This window comes from Anopheles ziemanni, assembly GCF_943734765.1.
Source record: "Anopheles ziemanni chromosome X unlocalized genomic scaffold, idAnoZiCoDA_A2_x.2 X_unloc_18, whole genome shotgun sequence".
Classification (NCBI taxonomy): Eukaryota; Metazoa; Arthropoda; class Insecta; order Diptera; family Culicidae; genus Anopheles; species Anopheles ziemanni.
The window spans coordinates 117,501-137,902 of NW_026689783.1; the positions used below are offsets into that span (position 1 = coordinate 117,501).

Sequence of the window (20,402 nt, forward strand, 5' to 3'; positions counted from 1 at the left end):
CGACGAGCTCTACACCGGCGGGCATGTCGATGGACAGGACGGCGTCATACATGGTGTTCCACAGCGTCGGACCGAGTATGGAACCCTGTGGGACTCCCGCCGACAATTCCCGGGTGACCGGACCGTCCGACGTCTCATAAACCAGCAGCCGTCCCCGAAACCAGCTTTCCAGTATCCGCTGCAGGCATGCCGGAACGTGCTTTTCTTGCAGTGCTTTGGCGATGGACCGCCAGCTCGCCGTGTTAAAAGCATTGCGTACATCCAATGACACCACCATCAGACACTTGTTAGCCCTCCGATCCGTCATTCGGTGGGCCATCGCGCGCTGGCCGGCCTCCTTAACACGTTCAATCGCCTGAATTGTAGACCTGCCCTTTCTGAATCCATACTGAGACGGCGACAGGCGAGGGTGATCTGGGTCTTCCAGGTGTTCGTTTAGGCGATCCAAGATCAGCCGCTCCAAGATCTTGCCTGATCCGTCGAGCATCCCAAGAGGCCGAAAGGATGACGGATCGCCCTGAGGTCTTCCGAACTTGGGTAGCAAAGCAAGTCGTTGTCGCTTCCAGTCAGCGGGAAAGGTGCATTGATCAAAGCACTCCTGGAACACGCGGCGGAACGTCTCCGTGTGCTCGCGAACAGCGACCCTCAGTGCCGCATTGATGATGCCATCGGGTCCCGGGGCCTTAGTGGGCACCATCCGCGCCGCGATCGCCAAGAGCTCCTCATCCGACACCTCCCTCACTGGCTCCTGCGTTGTCTGCCCCCAATCGACCCGATCCGGTGCAGGCCACTCAAAAGTGCCATGATCCGGGAAGAGTTCCGACACGACGTGCTGTAGAATCGCAGGATCTCGCTCCGGGGGGACGCGGCTACCCTTAAGGCGTGACGTTACCACCTTATAGGCAGTGCCAAAGACATTGTCCTCAGCTTCCGCAATCATCTCATCAAAGCTACGGTCCTTGCTTGCCTTGATGGCGCGGGCGAGTTCCTTCTTACAACTCCTGTGCCGTTCTCTGGCCAACTCTCGTTGTGCACCAGTTCCGGCAGTCAAAATCGCATCCTCAGATGACTTGCACTGCTCCCTGAGAAGGCCGATTTCCTGCGTCCACCAGTACATTTCCGGTCTCACCAAAAACTGCGCTGGCGGTGCCCTCTGCATCACCTCATCGCAGGCTCTAGTAAGTCCAGCGGTGAGAGTCGCCGGTGATACAGCCGCTTCGGCAAACCCGGAAGCCTGGAGCGCGATCTGGAAGGCTTCGGGATGGAATTGACGCAACTTCCATCTCGGTCCAATCTGCTCGCGTTGTCGCTGCCGGTCGCGATGCTGGTGCTGTTGTTGCGGTTGCCTCTGCTGGTGTGGTGAAGCGCTGCTGACTGGTGTCGCGGATACGCTGAATCTAACGTATCTGTGGTCACTGTTGGTGAAAGTGTCGAGCACCCGCCAGTCGTTACCGGGTTCAATGGCCGGACTGGCGAAGGACACGTCGACCACACTTTCAGTAGCACTGCCGTTGCCGACGAACGTGGGCACACTGCCGCGGTTCAAGATCGCCAGGTCAAGCTGGTCGACGACCTCGGCGAGATCCTCACCACGCGGCTTCGTCCTCGCGCTGCCCCATCGCACGTGCCAGGCATTGAAGTCGCCCGCCAAGACTACGAGGGGGTGTGCTCTGGCCTCGATATCGATCTCGTCGAGCAGCCGCTGGTAGTCCTCGTCCGTCCATCCCGGTGTTGGTGGGGCGTAGCAAGAGATGAAGGTCACCCCCGCCACCTGGACCGACACCAGTCCTACCCTACTTGCCCAGACTCGCTGTATGGGCAAGGCTCCGGTCGTAATAACGGCTGCCTTCGCTGTCGAGTCCACCGCCCAGTTCCCGTTATTGGGTGGAACACGATAGATCTCCGACGCCAGCACAATGTCGATCCTTTGCTCCCGTGCGGTCTGGAGCATGAGGTCTTGTGCTACCCTGCTGCGCGCCAAGTTGATCTGGAGGATCTTCAACCCAGCGTCACGCCCTCTAACAGTGGTGTTCGTAGCTAGCGGGAACATGACGGCTGGCTACTTCCGCTGCAAACCGGTGAACCTGTCTGATGTTGTCCGGAACACGTAAGGCACTTGGGGCCCGAGCTGCACTCCTTGGCCTTGTGCTGCTTCGATCCGCACCGGAAGCAGCACTTGGAGTAGTCAGGGCCGGTGCACTCGCGAGAGCGGTGCCCCTTGCCAAAGCAGCGGTAGCAGAGCTGCTCTCCTGCAGGGACCGATGCGAGCGCCTGCACGACGCAACTCGTGTTCCCTATGGTGACCCGGTGACCGTCGAGAAGCTGGCACTGCCCGCGCGGCAGCTTGATATGGGCTTTCTGCAGCCCGTCGTAACGCCGCCACAGCCGAACTGCCTCGCCCGGAACCGTCAGCCCCGCCTGCCGCTTAATCGCCGAAATCAAGTCGTCGACAGTCGCCAGCATGTCGATTCCTGTGATCGCTGCCGTCTGCTTGTCGACAAGGAGGTGGGCCACTCCATCCTCCTTGATGGCTTCGCTGACATCGGCCAGCACACTCTCGCAGTCCGTGTTCGGCTTCAGCCACAGCGACAGCTTCCGCTCCCCTGTGCGGCAAACCCTCGCCACGAACTGATCCACATTGGTCTTGGAACGCACTGCCTTGTATGTGTCGAGGAAGGCCTTGCCCTCGTTGGCCTCGAGGACGATCACCGCAGGCCTCTCCACTTTAGCAGCGCTCTTTCCCGCTTTCTGTGGTGCTGCTCTCTTGTCTCCCTTGGCCACGACTTTAGCAAAGGATGCTGGTTGCGCATGCACCTTGGTTGCCACAGCCGCTGCTTTCTTTGCCTTCGGTTTTGGCTTTTCTGGAGCCATGGCCTGGGACGAGACGGCCTCGACCGGGATCTCGGGGACATCAGGCGTGATGACTTCGTTCATGCCCGTCGGTTCGCCCTCTTTTTTCTTGCCGCGCCTTGCCCGGGTCCGCTTTCGTTTGGGAGTGTCGCCAGGTGGATGCTGGCTTTGCCCAACAGCACTGGAGTCGACGACATGTTGTTGTTGCTGCTGCGTAGCTACCGCCAACTCTCCCATCGAGTGGAGTCCACTTTGGAGCAGCATAAGTTCTCTTTCGCTGGCTGCCGCACGCTCACGAAGGCTAATGTTGTCTCGCTTCAGCTCCTGATTTTCACGAGACAACAACTTCAGCTTTGTCTTCAGCTCCGCGTCGCCATCCTTTGCCGTCGCCCGGCCCGTCTCCATCTCGCTAACCTTAGCGAGGAGAGTCTCGACGGTTGCCCGGAGCTCCCTCAACTCGCTGCTGAGGCTTGCGATAGTCGGCTCCTGCTGCGGGACTTCGGCCACCTGCTGGACGACGGTTGAGTTGAGCTCGTCCTCGTCGCTCTCCTCTGAAATCTCCATATCACTGGCTAGCAGGGCCATCCGCTGCACCACCACCACCGGCCGAGTGGGCGTCGCAGTCGATGGCGCGACACTGCCTCCCTTTCGTTGCCGAGTCAACGGCAGCGCAACCGATGATGTCATCACTTTGTCCCCGTCGTCCTTCGGCGATGGCGCGGTAGCGTCACAGGTGGACCGGAGCCTGACGGACCGACGCGTCGAAGGCTCCCCCGATGCCTGCTCCATTCCCCTACTGCAACCCTGAAAATCGCTGTGGGCAATGGGTTAGGTTGCGGAGAGCCAGGGTGGAGTGTCTGGGAAGGGAAGGTGGGAAGGGGAAGGGGAGTGGAGGAAGGCCAAGTACCGGTGCGAAATAGAAACTCCAACAAATAAAAGGCCAAACCAATCTTTTTCCCCTTTCCAAATCTGAGCTTATATCTCAGTTCTTCTCTGCGATCAGGTGCCGCCTGGTTGACAAATCCGCAAACCGCCAGCCGATACACTCGCCATAAAACTCAGAGTGCCGCCTGGTTGTGATAACCGGTGATCTCCACCAGCCGAGACACTTGATGAACTGAAGGCGCCGCCTGGTTGTGACGTTGAAAAGCTCAGCACCAGTGCCGCCGCCTGGTAACAGTGTTCGAAATCTCCGTGAGCCGAGGCACCCGCCACGACCCGAAGCGCCGCCTGGTGGCAATGCTGGCAATCCGCTGGTACTGGTGGCGCCGCCTGGCGGCCAACTTCGGAACCAAGTTTAGCCGAGACACACTGAAATATTTCACCGGGATGATCGAACCTCGAAATTTTTCAGCCGAGACACATGAAACATTTCACTCTTAGCCGAGACACCTTGAAAAGTTTCACTGAAACATTTCAACCGGATGGTTGGTCCATGAAATATTTCAGCCGGGACACTTGAAACATTTCACCCCCAGCCGGGACACCTATCCGGGACACACTGCCGCCAACGGTCAATTAAAAATACCGGCCAATTTGGATAACCGGCCAATTTGAATTACCGACCGATTTGAATTAACGGCCACTTCAAACCAACGGCCACCGACTCCACCAACGGTCAATTTGAACGACCCGAAAATCCGGCACCAACGGTCCTTTTTTGAAAAACTGGATCAGATGACACGGAGCCCGATTCGGCTTAGGTGAAATCGCTCGGATCTTCGAGTCCGAATCCGGCTGGAAAATGGACGATCGAATCTTCACCTGCCAAAATTTTTGCACCGCGTGCTCTCACTTTATTTACACTTATTTTGCGCTGAATTCGTCTTTTTTCATACGGTTTTCTCTGACTTTCGTTTTAAAACACCGTCTGTCATCTAAAAAACCACATCCGGCCAGTATCCGGACACTTTTTTAACCGAAAAACACGTAGTCCCAAATGGGGCTACGCCCCGGGCCGCTCTCCATACAAAATGTAAACAAACACTTTTCTTTCTTATTTTTCGTTGAAATCGATGATTTTAATGCGGTTTTCACTACTAATCTGTAGATTGGCACTAGTTTTAACGATTACAACAAACTTTCGTGGGTTCTTTAAACTTTTTACGCGAAATTTTTGTAAAAAACACGGAGCAACGCTCAGCACGTGTTGACACTACAGCGTTTGACAGCTCACCCCACAGGGATAACTGGCTTGTGGCCGCCAAGCGTTCATAGCGACGTGGCTTTTTGATCCTTCGATGTCGGCTCTTCCTATCATTGCGAAGCAAAATTCACAAAGCGTAGGATTGTTCACCCTTTCAAGGGAACGTGAGCTGGGTTTAGACCGTCGTGAGACAGGTTAGTTTTACCCTACTGGTGTGCAAGTACTATCTCAATGGAATTCCTGTGCAGTACGAGAGGAACCACAGGTACGGACCAATGGCTCAATACTAGTCCGAGCGGACTTTGGTATGACGCTACGTCCGTCGGATTATGCCTGAACGCCTCTAAGGTCGTAACCGAACCAGGCTGGTAGTATATGTATAGGAGTCGTTAGCTAGATGGCTAATAACATCACGAGACCGGATTGAGTCTTCTATAGACTCTTTCCATTTATTGGAAACCCTCAAACTGAGCCTATCGCGAGTGCGCTCGCCGAAGTACCTGAAGTGGGAAAAGGCGTTGTGCTTGCCGATCTTCCAAGAATAGTTTCGACTCCTAAGACCACCCGAAAACGACGGGTTTGCAGGCTGGGCGCTACGCATTGAAGAGAGATGTACATTTCGATCCTTTCAGGCGACCCATGCTTGGTGGTTGTGTGCGGTGTGCTCCCCCCGGGGGGCACATGCGGCATACCGTGTGTGGACTAGTTGGACCCACCCTTGCGGTGGACCGACCGGTCAGTGGTGTTTGCGGGTTAACACATGCGAGCGTTGCGGCCCAGAGGCCTTACCGCCTTTCACTGCGGGTTCGTCAAGAACTTGGAGATGGTCGCAACGCATCGGGTCCTCCCGGGGTACTTGGTGTTTGGATGCTGGCTTGGTGATTAAACACTTGATATTCCATCTTCGGATGAATTTCGGGTGTCACCTGTTGCCTAAGACCACTTGCATGTTTAGCTCGCCGTGGGGTAGCAAGCGTTGTGATCTAATGGCCTTACCGGGCAAACACTTTCGGTTCGTCAAGGACTTGGAGTGCCGGGACGGGTTGGCGGATCCATCACTCTGAGTATGCCGGGTTGATACTTGGGGTTGGTTTGGTTTTGGTGACCCAATACTAGATGTACCATCTCGGTGGTATGTCAGTATCACCTATACTCCAGACCACTTGCATGGTTAGCAAGCGTTGTGATCTAATGGCCCAACCGGGCAAACACTTTGGGTTCGCAAGGACTTAGAGTGCCGGGACGGGTTGGCGGATCCAACACTCTGGGTACCTCCGGGTACTTGGGGTTGGTTGAGGACTTGGTGAACAAACACTTGATGAACACTCTTCGGATGTACTTCGGGTGTCACCTGTTGTCCGAGGCCACTTGCATGGTCGCAAGCGTTGTGATACAATGGCCCTACCGGGCAAACACTTTGGGTTCGCAAGGACTTGGAGTGCCGGGACGGGTTGGCGGATCCAACACTCTGGGTACCTCCGGGTACTTGGGGTTGGTTGAGGACTTGGTGAACAAACACTTGTTGTACACTCTCCGGATGTACTTCGGGTGTCACCTGTTGTCCGAGGCCACTTGCATGGTAGCAAGCGTTGTGATACAATGGCCCTACCGGGCAAACACTTTGGGTTCGCAAGGACTTGGAGTGCCGGGACGGGTTGGCGGATCCAACACTCTGGGTACCTCCGGGTACTTGGGGTTGGTTGAGGACTTGGTGAACAAACACTTGATATACACTCTCCGGATGTACTTCGGGTGTCACCTGTTGTCCGAGGCCACTTGCATGGTTAGCAAGCGTTGTGATCTAATGGCCCTACCGGGCAAACACTTTGGGTTCGCGAGGACTTGGGGTGCCGGGACGGGTTGGCGGATCCAACACTCTGGGTACCTCCGGGTACTTGGGGTTGGTTGAGGACTTGGTGAACAAACACTTGATATACACTCTTCGGATGTACTTCGGGTATCGCCTGTTGTCCGAGACCACTTGCATGGTTAGCAAGCGTTGTGGTCTAATGGCCCTACCGGGCAAACACTTTGGGTTCGCGAGGACTTAGAGTGCTGGTAGTGGTTGGCGGACCCAACACTCTGGGTACCTACGGGTACTTGGGGTTGGTTGAGAACTTGGTGAAGATACCCCTGTCACCTTGTTCGAGGCCACTTGCATGGTAGCAAGCGTTGTGATACAATGGCCCTACCGGGCAAACACTTTGGGTTCGCAAGGACTTGGAGTGCTGGTAGTGGTTGGCGGATCCAACACTCTGGGTACCTCCGGGTACTTGGGGTTGGTTGAGGACTTGGTGAACAAACACTTGATATACACTCTTCGGATGTACTTCGGGTATCGCCTGTTGTCCGAGACCACTTGCATGGTCAACGGTTGAGGTGGTGATGGCGGGTCGGTGCTGTAGGGTGCCGGCCTGTTGGCTGCCTTGGCCGGGTTGGTTGGTTAACACTTGATTGAGCTTGCACCCGAGGGTAAAGGCACTTGAAGGTGGGTACCGGCCGGCTGACCTGGTGTGATGGTTGGTTGGTGAACACTTGGCGGTACTTGCACTTGGCTGTGCTTGGACTTGAAGGTGGGATCCGGCTGGCCTAGGCCATTGGTGGTTGGTTGGTTGGTTAGCCCTTAGCTGGGCTGGCTGGCTGGCTGGCCATCGATGGTGTGGTGTGGTGTGATGGTTGGTTGGTGAACACTTGGCGGTACTTGCACTTGGCTGTGCTTGGACTTGAAGGTGGGATCCGGCTGGCCTAGGCCATTGGTGGTTGGTTGGTTGGTTAGTCCTTAGCTGGGCTGGCTGGCTGGCTGGCCATCGGTGGTGTGGTGTGGTGTGGTGTGTGGAGTCGAGCATCGCGCGCCGTTGCCTTCCTCGGAGTGTTGTGGGTACGCAAGTGCTTGCAGTGCAAAGAGGTTGGTGATGGAGTGACATTGCCTTCACCATGGAGTTGCGGGTACTTAGGTACTTGCAAGGAGATGGTGGTATGGTGGTGTTGCGTGTGTGGTGTTCGATTAGAAAGATATAATTTCTAAGTCCGGATTAGTGCTGTCAGTGGGGCCCCCGCTAACAGGTCCTGCACGGCCAGCGTGGGGCTTGACTTGGCGCTATTCCGGACTTGGGGCGATCACGATGTCCCCGTGCGGGACTTAGAAGATGGAAGAACACAAGTACCCTTATCCCATGACTTGTGAGCGATTGGCATACGTTACCACATGAAGAGAAAAATTGGCTAAGTCCCGGATCCATATTATATGAAGAGAAATATCGGCTAAGTCCAGGATCCATATTATATGAAGAGAAAAATCGGCTAAGTCCAGGATCCATATATAATAACCTAATAATCGGCTAAGTCCAGGATCCATATTATATGAAGGGAAAAATCGGCTAAGTCCAGGATCCATATATAATAACCTAATAATCGGCTAAGTCCAGGATCCATATAATATGAAGAGAAAAATCGGCTAAGTCCGAGATTGGGTCTGTCAGAAATACACTTCCAAGTTACCACACAAGCAAGCAAGATGGCCTAGTGATGGATCCATATGATATGAAGAGAAAAATCGGCTAAGTCCAGGATCCATATTATATGAAGAGAAAAATCGGCTAAGTCCGAGTTTGGGTCTGTCGGAAATACACTATCAAGTTACCACACAAGCAAGCAAGATGGCCTAGTGATGGATCCATATGATATGAAGAGAAAAATCGGCTAAGTCCAGGATCCATATTATATGAAGAGAAAAATCGGCTAAGTCCGAGATTGGGTCTGTCAGAAATACACTTCCGAGTTACCATACAAGCAAGCAAGATGGCCTAGTGATGAATCCATATGATATGAAGAGAAAAATCGGCTAAGTCCCAGATTGGGTCTGTCAGAAATACACTTCCAAGATACCACACAAGCAAGCAAGATGGCCTAGTGATGGATCCATATAATATGAAGAGAAAAATCGGCTAAGTCCGAGATTGGGTCGGTCGGAAATACACTATCAAGTTACCACACAAGTAAGCAAGATGGCCTAAGGATGGAACCATATAATATGAAGAGAAAAATCGGCTAAGTCCCACATTGGGTCTGTCAGAAATACACTTCCAAGTTACCACACAAGCAAGCAAGATGGCCAAGTGAAGGATCCATATGACATGAAGAGAAAAATCGGCTAAGTCCCAGATTGGGTCTGTCAGAAATACACTTCCAAGTTACCACACAAGCAAGCAAGATGGCCTAGTGATGGATCCATATGATATGAAGAGAAAAATCGGCTAAGTCCCAGATTGGGTCTGTCAGAAATACACTTCCAAGTTACCACACAAGCAAGCAAGATTGCCTAGTGATGGATCCATATGATATGAAGAGAAAAATCGGCTAAGTCCCAGATTGGGTCTGTCAGACATACACTATCAAGTTACCACACAAGCAAGCAAGATGGCCTTATGATGGATCCATATGATATGAAGAGAAAAATCGGCTAAGTGCAAGATTGGGTCTGTCAGAAATACACTATCAAGTTACCACATGAGCAAGCAAGTTACCACATGAAGAGAAAGCCGGCAAAGTACGGGAATGTTACCACATGAACTGGAAAATGGGCAAAAACCTACCTTCACAGGGAACGTGAATAACTAAGGCTGTAGACATCGGATCGACAAGCCAAAGACTGATATGGAAAGGAAATGAGTAGTACTAGCTTTCCTGAGAGTTGCAGAGCTTAGACTGCATATGAACGGAAGTTATTGAGCGTCAAAGTCAGAAAAGTTGCCCGAAGGAACACAAGTTCCAACTTAGAGCATGAATACCGCCTAGACGGTAAGAGGTACGGCCAGGCTGAGGAATAAGGAAATGTTGGCCAACATGTTCCCTAACTATCCCCCGAAGACCGCAAAGCAATCCAACATCAACCAAGAAAGTTATAGCCCGATCAAGCAAACACCTACTTTGCACCGATATTGCACCAAATATATGTACCAAGCACCTTCGGTTGCATACCCTGCAGGGGCTTACCATAGTAGGCCATGGAAGACCGATATACCGAACATAATCTCTTTCTATCTCCTCGGGTGTTGGAGATAGCGCTTTGCGGTAAAAGAACGAAAGTTAGACCATATCTTGGTGCATCTTTTTGCCCGAGAACACAAGACCCTATCTACCAAGGCAAGAAAGTTGTGTGGGGACAAAATGTCCATAAGTGCCCAAAGTGGCACACTTGAACCATATATTCGAGAAAAACACAAGTGTGGGCCCGAGCTAGCGAGTTGAAATGTTCTGACCGTCAGTAGCCCTAGTTGAGGTGCACTTATCATTATATGAGGCCAACGTGCCAGCTAGTCTCTAAAGGGGCGATATGGGTGTTCCAAGGTTTGTACCCAATTGAGGAAAAAACAGGGTAAGGTACGGTGTACCGCGAATAACTCGGGCTATAGATGTCCGATCGATGAGTTTGGCATATGTATGGAAAGGTCTCGACGAGACCTAACTACCCTGAAAGTATGAAGGCAAAGACTTGAATGACCGGGAAGTTATTAAGTGCACAAGTGGTAAAGTTGCACCAAAGTCCATGTTACCCGAAGTGGTACATGAACACCCAATATTCGACCAAAACACAAGTTTAGAGACGAGCTAGCGAGCTACATTGTTCAGACCGTCAGTAGCCCGCATCAAGACACGCATTTCATTATATTGAGCCTAGCCGCTAGCTCGACTCGAAGTCGGTCATATGGTTGGTTGATGGTTTGGACCGACCACGTGGTGTACCAAGGTGATGTACTTTTCATGAATTAAAACTCTGGCTGTATGGCACTGAGCGACAAGCTAAGGTGTGATTTGGAATAGTCTTGATTGGGACTATTTAGGAAAAATGCGAACAAAAAATCACAAAGTCCTTGGGCGAAGCTATTAGCGAAACATAGAGCAAATTGGTACCAAAAACTATGGAAATGGGACTTGAGTCAAAAATAACCGCAAGTTGGAGAAGATATAGCAAGCTTGCGTAGAACAATTATATTTGGTGCATGGTATCACCAACAAAAAAGTATATGGGGCCAAGGTGCTGGCTGGCCTCCAAAGTGGAGATATGGGCGATCCAAAGTTTGTACCCAAGTACGAACAAGTATGGAAAAAACAGGGTAAGGTACCAAGTACCATTAATAACTTCGGCTGTAGATGGCCGAGCGAGGCAAACGGCTCACCGTTGGAAAGGTCTTGGGGAGACCTATCTACCCTGAAAGTTTCATGAGGCTGAGTTGAAATACCACGGAGATATTAGGTGATGATGGTCCAATTCGGGGACCAAGTCGCAGGAAATGGCACTTGACCAAAATCACCCTTGGAAGGTGAATACCGGCTTACCGGTAAGAGATAGCGACTTAGCGTAGAATATTCATAAGTTGGGCGTGTAGAGACGCAACTTTTATTATATGGGGCCAACCCGGTCAGGGTGCTCCAAGTCGGTCGTTTGGTCGGTTTATGGTTTGGGCCGACCACGTGGTGTACCAAGTTGAGGTACCTTTCATGAATTATAACTCGGTCAGTTTGCCACCGAGCGACAAGCTGCGGTGTGTTTTGGAATGGTCTTGAGTGGGACTATCAAGGAAAAATACCAATCGAAAATCAGCTTGTCCATGGCCGAAGCTATTAGTGAAACATATAGCAAAATGGGTCCAAAAACGAATGAAATGGGAATTGGACCAAGAATAACGGCAAGTTGGAGAAGAGATAGCAAGTTGGCGTAGAACAATTATATTTGGTGCATGGCATGACCAACAAAAAAGTATATGGGGCCAAGGTGCTGGCTGGCCTCCAAAGTGGAGATATGGTCGATCCAAAGTTTGTACCCAAGTATGACAAAAACTGGTAGAGGTACCTTTCATGAATTACAGCTCAGGCTGTATGGCACTTAGCGGGACGCTTGGCTCTGGTATGGAATAGCCTTGAGTGGGACTATCAAGGAAAAATACGAACAAAAAATCAGCATGTCCACGGACGAAGGTATTAGCGAAACTTAGAGCGAAATTGCGACCAAGTCGCTGGAAATGGCCCTTGAACCAAGTATACCGTCAAGGCGGTACGAGATAGCGAGTTGACGTGGAACATTTGTAAGTTTGCCTTCACGAGACGAAAGTTTAGTTATATGGGGCCAACCCGCTCAGGGTTGTGCAAGTCGGTCATATGGCTGATCGAAATTTTCGACCAAGTACTGAGAAAACAGGGTAAGGTACCGTGTACCTCGAATAACTTTGGCTGTAGATGTCCGAGCGAAGCAAACGGCATAGCGTTGGAAAGGTCTTGAGGTGCTCTAGGCACCCTGAAAGTATGAGAAGGCTACCTGGAAAACTCGTGGAGATATTAGAGAAACATAGGGCCCAAAAGATACCAAGTCGCAGGAAATGGGCCCTCCAAGAACACCCTAAAATCCCAATTACGGCTAAGTTGCAGGCCAGCTAGCGAAGTGAAATGTTCTAGGCATAACTAGAACACGTTAAGGCGCAACTTTTTGAATAAGAACTTTTTTCGATATCTGGCCCCCAAAGGGGGGATATGGTCGATCCAAAGATTTTTCCAAGTTTCGGTACTTTTTACGGTATCGCTCATAGCTCCGGCTGTACGCAAGCAAATGACAACCTAAGACATAATTTGGAAAGGTATTGAGTAGTACTATTTTACGTTAGAACACAGCGAAGCGCTATCGGTTCATGGCAAGGCCGATATAAGCAGTCAAAGATGAAAAATGTTGACAAAATGAACAAAAATTACCTTGGTACGCGAATAGCGGCCAGGGATGAAGAGGTACGAAGGTGGTGTAGAAGAATTATAATTAGGGCTTGGTACGCTCTAAAAGTTTGCCGAAGACCGCAAAGCGCTCAGACCCATAGAAAGTGGCCATTTGGGCCGAACAGTGCGTGCAAAGAGGTGAAAATGCAAAAATTGCACTTTGGGGGGCGATTTGCGGGGGGAAGGAGGGGTCGGAGGGCAAAATGTCCCTTGATCAAAAAGTCTTATCTCGTCGAGATCTACAACATTGCCGAAGACCGCAAAGCGCTAGCTCGCAATCGAAAAATCGAGAATTTGAAAATTTTCTAAGTCTTGGGCTCCCTAAGGAAAAGTTTCAAAAATCACGTTTGTCCCCAATTTTGAAGGGGAAGGAGTCGGTTCCGGGGCATGGTGTCTTCGGCAAAAAGTCTTATCTTTTTGCGTACTTTCGACTAGTTCAATAAAAATTTTTGACCCAAAATTTGTTCGGCGGACCCCTAGGTCGAAAAACCCGAAAAAAGTCGAAAAAAGTCGAAAATGTCGAAAAATGAGAAAACCTCATATTCGGACTCTACACGAGCCCCAGATATTGAAAAGTGAAATCCGCGGTCGATTTGGAACAAAAAATTTACCTAGGCAAAGTTGTATGGAGGTAGGGACCCCTGAGAAAAAAGTTTGGTCCCGAGGCTCCTTGGACCACCAAGTCCCTAGGTCGGACCAAAATCGGAAAAAATCCGACCAAAGTCGAAAGTGTCGAAAATTTTAAAAAACCCCTTTTGGGGCCCTATGGCCTCCCTAGATAATGAAAAGTGAGGTCCGCGGCCGATCCGGAAGAAAAACTTGACCTAGGGAAACTTGTATGACGGTGGGGACCCAAAAAAATTTCGATGAGTGTAGTTTAGACAGGCCGGAAAATGTATCGGTGGTCCGTATCAAGGGACGTCTTTTAGTTCCATGGGGTGGTGGTCGTCGAACAAAGTCGCCTAGGTCGACCACCAGAAAGACCAGTCGTGTTGTAATGGATGTTTTGACCACTTTACTAGGGAAACCTAGTAGGTCGAAGCAAATTTGGGGTTCGAGATGAGTTGGTGAAAGTTGGTCCAACCTAGGTGTGCTTGGTTTAGGTTGACCATGAAAGTAGAGCATGATGGGAATGACCATAACTTTGGTTCTAGATGTCGGATCGGTACACTTGAGGCAGTTTTGGAAAGGTGAAGGCCTGCTCTAGCTATGTTTCCTACCAAGCTGAGCGCCTACTAGTGACCCGGAGGAGGTATTAAGGGTCAAAGGCAAAAAGGGGTACCCTAAAGTGCGTGTGACCAAGAAAATGGGAAAAACGGTATCGCCTATAGCTCAGGCTGTATGGCTCGGATCGGAAAGCTTGGATATGCGTTGGAAAGGTCTTGACGAGCGCTAGCTATGTGTCCTACCAAGCGAAGCGCTAGGTGTTGAGCAAGTCGGTCATATTAGAGGGCAAAGGTGAAAAATGGTGGTTTAGAGGCGAAAATTCACCTTATGATCGAAAATAGCGGGCGAACGATAAGAGCTACGAACACGGCGTAGAACAATCATAAGTACGTTACCACAAGACCTAACTTTGGCCAATATAGAGCGAGAAGATCGGAGGTACCCATCAGGGTGATATGGCTGGTTCAAAGTTGGACCAAAACGAGACTTGAGAAATGGGTTGAAACACGGTATCGCGAATAACTCAGGCTGTATGGAACGGATCGACAAGCTAAGATCAGTGTTGGAAAGGTCGAACCGAGCGCTAACTATAATCCCAAACAACCGAAGCGCTAAGTGTTGAGCAAAACTGAGTTATTAAGCGACAAAGTGGAAAAATAATACAAAAATTTCCAAAAATCACACAAGACCAAGAATACCGAGCAGGCGGTAAGAGATAGCGGGTTGACGTAGAATACTTATAAGTTTGCCTCTACGAGACCTAAAAGTCGTCCATAGACAGCGAGAAGATCGGACCACTCTGGAAGGGTGATACGAGTGGTCAAAAATTGGCAAAAATGAAACATGGCTAAAATGGATTTGACTTGTGCACCGTATAGCTCCGGCTGTATGGCATGGATTGTTAAGCTAGGATATGTTTTGGAAAGGTTACACCCAGCGCTAGATACGACTAGAAGAAAGCAAAGCGCTAACTAGCATGATTTGGAAGTTATTAAGCGTCAAAGTCGAAAAATGTTACCAAAATTGAAACTCGAGTACATTGGGCCAAAAAGTACAAGTTGTGAAATTTGGACTTACGAGTAAAATACCGAGCAGGCGGTAAGAGATAGAGACTTGGTGTAGAACAATTATAAGTTGGGCATGTTATAACCTATATTTGGCCCGAACATAGTCTCGAGATCGGTGGTACCTAAAAGGGTGGTACAGGTGTTAGATGGTTTTCCCAGAGCATAAGCTCCACATGATATGGAAAACGGGAAACATCATAACTTCGGCTGTATGGCATGGAATGGAACGAACAAGGTATCGATGGAAAGAGAAAAGGTAGCGCTAACTATAATTCCTACCAAGCAAAGCGCTAGCATGTGACCGTTCGGGTGTTATTGTGAGTCAAAGTCAGAAATTGTTACCACGAGAGGCGAAAATCCGACTATGTCCAAAAATACCGGGCTGGCGGTAAGAGATACGGCTTGGCCGTAGAACATTTATAAGTTGGCCAAGACAAGACCTAAGTTTCGTCCATAGACGACAAGAAGATCGAAGATACCTGAAGGTGAGATATGGGCGTCCCAAAGTGGGCCTTTGAAAAAGTGACAAACTTCCCTTATAACAGCATACACCAAATATCTCTGGCTCTATGGCACCGAATAAGAAGTTGAGCTCAGCGATAGAAAGGTGATAGTCAGCGCTTAATATCATACGAACAGAGTGAAGCGCTAAAGGGAAAGGATCTTGGTGATATAAGGTGACAAAGTCGAGAAAAGTTGCCTCAAAATCATGAAAAATGTGAAAAAATGACTAAGTCCCGGGTGCCTTAAGGGCAGGTTTATCGAATGTACCGAGCTGGCGGTACGAGATAGAGACTTGGTGTAGAACAATTATATGTTTGGCATGGCAAGACCTACATTCGGTCAATACAAAGTGAGAAGATCAAAGATACCCGCAAGGGTGATATTGGTGTCCAAAGGAAAAAAGCACTAAGTCAAGAAGTCAGTATGCGATGAAACACGGACCAAGAGTACCAAGCAATTGGTGCAAGTTAGAGCCTTAATGGTTCAAGATAGAGACTTGGTGTTGAACAATTATAAGTTTGGCATAGCAAGACCTACATTTGGTCAATACATGGTGCGAAGATCAAAGATACCCGTAAGGGTGATATTGGTGTCCAAAGGTAAAAAACACTAAGTCTTGGGAAACTTATATGAAGGAAAGGACCCTGATGGGTCATATGGAATTGATCGAAAAATCGGCTAAGTCCCAAAATGGGGATGTCAGAACTACACTCATATGTTACTACATGAAGCAAGGCAAACTTATATGAAGAAAAGGACCCTTATGGGTCATAAGGTATGGATCGAAAAATCGGCTAAGTCCCAAAATGATGATGTCAGAACTACACTCAAATGTTACCACACCAAGCAAGGCAAACTTATATGAAGAAAAGGACCCTGATGGGTCATATGGTATTTTACGAAAAATCGGCTAAGTCCCAAAATGGGGATGTCAGAACTACACTCAAATGTTACCACACCAAGCAAGGCAAACTTATATGAAGAAAAGGACCCTGATGGGTCATATGGTATTTTACGAAAAATCGGCTAAGTCCCAAAATGGGGATGTCAGAACTACACTCAAATGTTACCACACCAAGCAAGGCAAACTTATATGAAGCAAAGGACCCTGATGGGTCATATGGTATTTTACGAAAAATCGGCTAAGTCCCAAAATGGGGATGTCGAAACTACACTCAAATGTTACCACACCAAGCAAGGCAAACTTATATGAAGCAAAGGACCCTGATGGGTCATATGGTATTTTACGAAAAATCGGCTAAGTCCCAAAATGGGGATGTCAGAACTACACTCAAATGTTACCACACCAAGCAAGGCAAACTTATATGAAGCAAAGGACCCTGATGGGTCATATGGTAATTTACGAAAAATCGGCTAAGTCCCAAAATGGGGATGTCGAAACTACACTCAAATGTTACCACACCAAGCAAGGCAAACTTATATGAAGCAAAGGACCCTGATGGGTCATATGGTATTTTACGAAAAATCGGCTAAGTCCCAAAATGGGGATGTCAGAACTACACTCAAATGTTACCACACCAAGCAAGGCAAACTTATATGAAGGCAAGGACCCTGATGGGTCATATGGTATTTTACGAAAAATCGGCTAAGTCCCAAAATGGGGATGTCAGAACTACACTCAAATGTTACCACACCAAGCAAGGCAAACTTATATGAAGGCAAGGACCCTGATGGGTCATATGGTATTTTACGAAAAATCGGCTAAGTCCCAAAATGGGGATGTCTGAACTACACTCATATGTTACCACACCAAGGAAGGCAAACTTATATGAAGCAAAAGACCCTGATGGGTCAAATGGTATTTTACGAAAAATCGGCTAAGTCCCAAAATGGGGATGTCAGAACTACACTCAAATGTTATCACACCAAGCAAGGCAAACTTATATGAAGCAAAAGACCCTGATGGGTCAAATGGTATTTTACGAAAAATCGGCTAAGTCCCAAAATGGGGATGTCAGAACTACACTAACAAGTTACCACACCAAGCAAGGCAAACTTATATGAAGCAAAGGACCCTGATGGGTCATATGGTATTTTACGAAAAATCGGCTAAGTCCCAAAATGGGGATGTCTGAACTACACTCAAATGTTACCACATCAAGCAAGGCAAACTTATATGAAGGCAAGGACCCTGATGGGTCATATGGTATTTTACGAAAAATCGGCTAAGTCCCAAAATGGGGATGTCTGAACTACACTCAAATGTTACCACACCAAGCAAGGCAAACTTATATGAAGCAAAGGACCCTGATGGGTCATATGGTATTTTACGAAAAATCGGCTAAGTCCCAAAATGGGGATGTCTGAACTACACTCAAATGTTACCACATCAAGCAAGGCAAACTTATATGAAGGCAAGGACCCTGATGGGTCATATGGTATTTTACGAAAAATCGGCTAAGTCCCAAAATGGGGATGTCTGAACTACACTCAAATGTTACCACACCAAGCAAGGCAATCTTATATGAAGCAAAGGACCCTGATGGGTCATATGGTATTTTACGAAAAATCGGCTAAGTCCCAAAATGGGGATGTCTGAACTACACTCAAATGTTACCACACCAAGCAAGGCAATCTTATATGAAGCAAAGGACCCTGATGGGTCATATGGTATTTTACGAAAAATCGGCTAAGTCCCAAAATGGGGATGTCAGAACTACACTCAAATGTTACCACACCAAGCAAGGCAAACTTATATGAAGCAAAGGACCCTGATGGGTCATATGGTATTTTACGAAAAATCGGCTAAGTCCCAAAATGGGGATGTCAGAACTACACTCATATGTTACCACACCAAGCTAGGCAAACTTATATGAAGCAAAGGACCCTGATGGGTCATATGGTATTTTACGAAAAATCGGCTAAGTCCCAAAATGGGGATGTCTGAACTACACTCAAATGTTACCACACCAAGCAAGGCAATCTTATATGAAGCAAAGGACCCTGATGGGTCATATGGTATTTTACGAAAAATCGGCTAAGTCCCAAAATGGGGATGTCTGAACTACACTCAAATGTTACCACACCAAGCAAGGCAATCTTATATGAAGCAAAGGACCCTGATGGGTCATATGGTATTTTACGAAAAATCGGCTAAGTCCCAAAATGGGGATGTCTGAACTACACTCAAATGTTACCACACCAAGCAAGGCAATCTTATATGAAGCAAAGGACCCTGATGGGTCATATGGTATTTTACGAAAAATCGGCTAAGTCCCAAAATGGGGATGTCAGAACTACACTCAAATGTTACCACACCAAGCAAGGCAAACTTATATGAAGCAAAGGACCCTGATGGGTCATATGGTATTTTACGAAAAATCGGCTAAGTCCCAAAATGGGGATGTCAGAACTACACTCATATGTTACCACACCAAGCTAGGCAAACTTATATGAAGCAAAGGACCCTGATGGGTCATATGGTATTTTACGAAAAATCGGCTAAGTCCCAAAATGGGGATGTCTGAACTACACTCAAATGTTACCACATCAAGCAAGGCAATCTTATATGAAGGAAAGGACCCTGATGGGTCATATGGTATTTTACGAAAAATCGGCTAAGTCCCAAAATGGGGATGTCTGAACTACACTCAAATGTTACCACACCAAGCAAGGCAATCTTATATGAAGCAAAGGACCCTGATGGGTCATATGGTATTTTACGAAAAATCGGCTAAGTCCCAAAATGGGGATGTCAGAACTACACTCATATGTTACCACACCAAGCAAGGCAAACTTATATGAAGCAAAGGACCCTGATGGGTCATATGGTATTTTACGAAAAATCGGCTAAGTCCCAAAATGGGGATGTCAGAACTACACTCATATGTTACCACACCAAGCTAGGCAAACTTATATGAAGCAAAGGACCCTGATGGGTCATATGGTATTTTACGAAAAATCGGCTAAGTCCCAAAATGAGGATGTCAGAACTACACTCAAATGTTACCACACCAAGCAAGGCAAACTTATATGAAGCAAAGGACCCTGATGGGTCATATGGTATTTTACGAAAAATCGGCTAAGTCCCAAAATGGGGATGTCAGAACTACACTCAAATGTTACCACACCAAGCAAGGCAAACTTATATGAAGCAAAGGACCCTGATGGGTCATATGGTATTTTACGAAAAATCGGCTAAGTCCCAAAATGGGGATGTCAGAACTACACTCAAATGTTACCACACCAAGCAAGGCAAACTTATATGAAGGAAAGGACCCATATGGGTCATATGGTATTTTACGAAAAATCGGCTAAGTCCGAAAATGATGATGTCAGAACTACACTCAAATGTTACCACACCAAGCAAGGCAAACTTATATGAAGAAAGGGACCCTAAGGGTCATATGGAAATACATGAAAAATCGGCTAAGTCCCAAAATTGGGATGTCTGAACTACACTAAAAAGTTACCACATCAAGCAAGGCAAAGTACCTAGGTGAACCCTAGGAAGAAACACGGACCAAGTCAGATGGCCTAAGTCAAGAGTGCAAGTGACCTAGGCAAAGTTGTATGACGGTGAGGACCCTGAAAAATCTGGTTAGTGTAGTTTAGACAGGGGAGGTTTTTGGGTCGGCTGAACCTCCTTATTTTTGGTTTTGACCTCCTCAAGAAGCTACACCTAGGCAAACTGCCTAGGGTGAAAGTGCGAAGACCAATCGAATAGTAAGACAAGTTTTGACCGATCGCCCTAGGCAAGCTTGTATGAAGAAAGGGACCCTTAGGGTCATATGGAAATTCATGAAAAATCGGCTAAGTCCCAAAATTGGGATGTCAGAACTACACTCAAATGTTACCACACCAAGCAAGGCAATCTTATATGAAGCAAAGGACCCTGATGGGTCATATGGTATTTTACGAAAAATCGGCTAAGTCCCAAAATGGGGATG

General features: G+C 48.3%; 1 pseudogene; it reads left to right on the top strand.

Moving 5' to 3' along the window:
• The window catches only part of LOC131291895 (large subunit ribosomal RNA), an 11,046-nt pseudogene extending 5,394 nt beyond the window's left edge, over positions 1-5,652 (top strand).
• The last annotated feature ends 14,750 nt before the right edge of the window (positions 5,653-20,402 follow it).